This window comes from Colossoma macropomum, unplaced genomic scaffold, assembly GCF_904425465.1.
Source record: "Colossoma macropomum unplaced genomic scaffold, Colossoma_macropomum, whole genome shotgun sequence".
Classification (NCBI taxonomy): domain Eukaryota; kingdom Metazoa; phylum Chordata; class Actinopteri; order Characiformes; family Serrasalmidae; genus Colossoma; species Colossoma macropomum.
Window position 1 is genome coordinate 2,214,084 of NW_023494804.1, and position 2,500 is coordinate 2,216,583.

The 2,500-nt window shown below is 41.0% G+C and overlaps 1 protein-coding gene across 1 annotated transcript in view; it reads left to right on the plus strand.

Annotated features, from left to right (window-relative positions):
- Nucleotides 1–2,500, plus strand: part of uvrag (UV radiation resistance associated gene) — a 180,796-nt gene that overhangs the window by 109,807 nt on the left and 68,489 nt on the right. The gene's annotated exons all lie outside the window — the stretch shown is intronic.

Sequence of the window (2,500 nt, forward strand, 5' to 3'; positions counted from 1 at the left end):
AGCCAAAAAAATATAAAATTAACAAAAATGTTCTAAAATTTTCTAAACATTTCTCAGTTTTGTCCAAACGTAGTGTCCTAAAAATGTCGCTGTGTCTTGCGAGCGAAGTGCCCGCCTGCGTGGGCTCGCAGGCCACTGTTCTAGATAGTAAATGACTTTAATAGCCGATGCTGTCCGGAACACGCTCTCCATGAGCTCATTCAGGAGGAAATGGCTTGTTATTGAACTCTTTAATCAAACGTAATAAACCGGCGGCTGCGGCTTTTATGCGCTTCCTCCGCTCCTCAGAGGTCAGAGGTCACCGGGAGGACGAAACCCAAACAGCAAGTCATCAGCCAAACCGCAGATTCACGTTTATAAACTCTTTATTACACCGAAAAGAAACTCTTTGGAGTGAGAGAAAAGACTTCCTGTTTACTGGGCACACTAATAGTCTCTCTCTTTCTCTCTCTCTCTCTCTCTCTCTCTCTCTCTCTCTCTCTCTCTCTCTCTCTCTCTCTCAGAACTCAGGACTAAATTTATTTCTCTGATGAAAGCTTTTTGGAGGGAGTGAGAGCAGAGTGGGGAGAGAGAGGGAGAGAGCAAGGGGGAGAGAGAGAGTGGGAGAGAGAGGGAGAGAGCAAGGGGGAGAGGAGAGCGAGAGAGAGGGAGAGCGAGAGCGAGAGAGAGAGGGAGAGAGAGAGACTTCCTGTTTATGGAGCGGATGGTAATAAATCTGGACGCTGGGGGTCCGAAACATTTTCCTGGACAGATCAGCCAGTTTTAATGTACATTTCTCTACATTTCAGCCCCTGAAATAGAGCTGAAATATAAAATTAAAATCTGCATAGATTTTTTTTTAATCATTTTAAAAAAAAGAATCTTTTAATCATGCAGGTCCTGTGGGTGTTTATGGAACCATTTTCTTTTTGCTAAAGAACGCTTGAAGAAGGTGTCTTATGTAAATAATGTTTAATGTCAACGTAATTGTTTTTATGAGCTTGTTATAATATTAGATAAGTGTGTGTGTGTGTGTGTGTGTATACATACATATATCAATCCTCATATTGCCATCCCTACAGTAACGTACCATATATATATATATATATACACACACTCACACACACATACACCCACACTCTCTCTCTCGGTGTGTTGATTAATCAAGTCTGTCCGGCGTGTGTGAGATCACACCGGAGCCAATCCGGTTCACGGAACGCCAGGAATTCCTTCAGGGAACATCCAGAAAGCTTAAATATATTATTACAGAGCAGCAGGAGACAGGAAGAGTGTGTGTGTGTGTGTGTGTGTGTGTGTGTGTGTGTGTGTGTGTGTGTGTGTGTGTAGAAGAAAGAGAGAAACACAGAGAGGAGGTGGAAGTGAGGAGGGGGGTGGTGGGGGGCACATGATGTTTCTCAGTGCTTATAGAAGCTTCCGGATGATCAGACACATCAAATCACTCGACCATTCTCTCTCTCTCTCTCTCTCTCTCTCTCTCTCTCTATCTCTCTCTCTCTACTTCCAGCATTGTTATAAACAGTGTTATAGTCTGTATAATGAACAGCACTAAAACTGTTATTAACTGCGTTATGCACTACGGCGTTTTACTGTGCTGTGATCAGCATTATAAACAGCGTTATAAACTGCTGTGAGCTGCGTTGTAGGCCGTGTTTGATCCTGCAGGGCTGCAGAAACCCAGATCTGCTGAGCGATTAGCGGCGCTTTGACTGATCATGTTCGTTTTCATATCCGCACTGATTCGGTTCTGATTCTGCAGCCTGTTTTTCTTCATCTGACTGATTTGTTATGTTTCTCCTGATACCGTTTGCGGTGTTTGTGTCTTGTGTGAGGGTTAATCAGACTCCGCGCTGCTGCAGTGTTATGGTGGTGATGTTTTATCAACATTCAGTTCCACTCAAATCAGCGTTATTTATAGCAGCTTTGAAGAGATCCAGACTCAGATCCATAATGAGCCGAGGGGGCGCCGGAAAGAGTTCAGAACAGGGCTGGACAGAGTAGTTTGGAAAAGTAGTGATGGCTGAATATGGAGCACACTGTCCTATATGTGTTCAGTAATGTATTCCATTATAATACATACAAAAGTAAAGTATTCAGAATACGTTTATTTTTTATTTATTCATCACTGTTACTTGCTGTTAGCGGTTGTTATCGGCAGTTTTCTTCGTGTAATTTTTCTGTTATCATTTCATGAAAAATTTGCTTATTGTTTAAATAATTAAACTTATCACTCACAAACACGTCCACTACTGAGGAGATTATTAGTGTGATCAATCAGTAGCACTGAGATCAATAACTGATCACACTGCTCAGGCTTTAGTGATCATTAAGCTGCACCTGTTTTAGAATGATATAATAATTTTCTAATAATAAGATAAATCTTTGTTAGTAATAATAATCAATAAATAATGTGCTTTTGGCCAAAACTCAATTCTTTGTCCTTTTGCAAATGTAAAAAATCATTAAACAAAAAGTTTTGTTGTTTGATGTTGAATATTTCCTC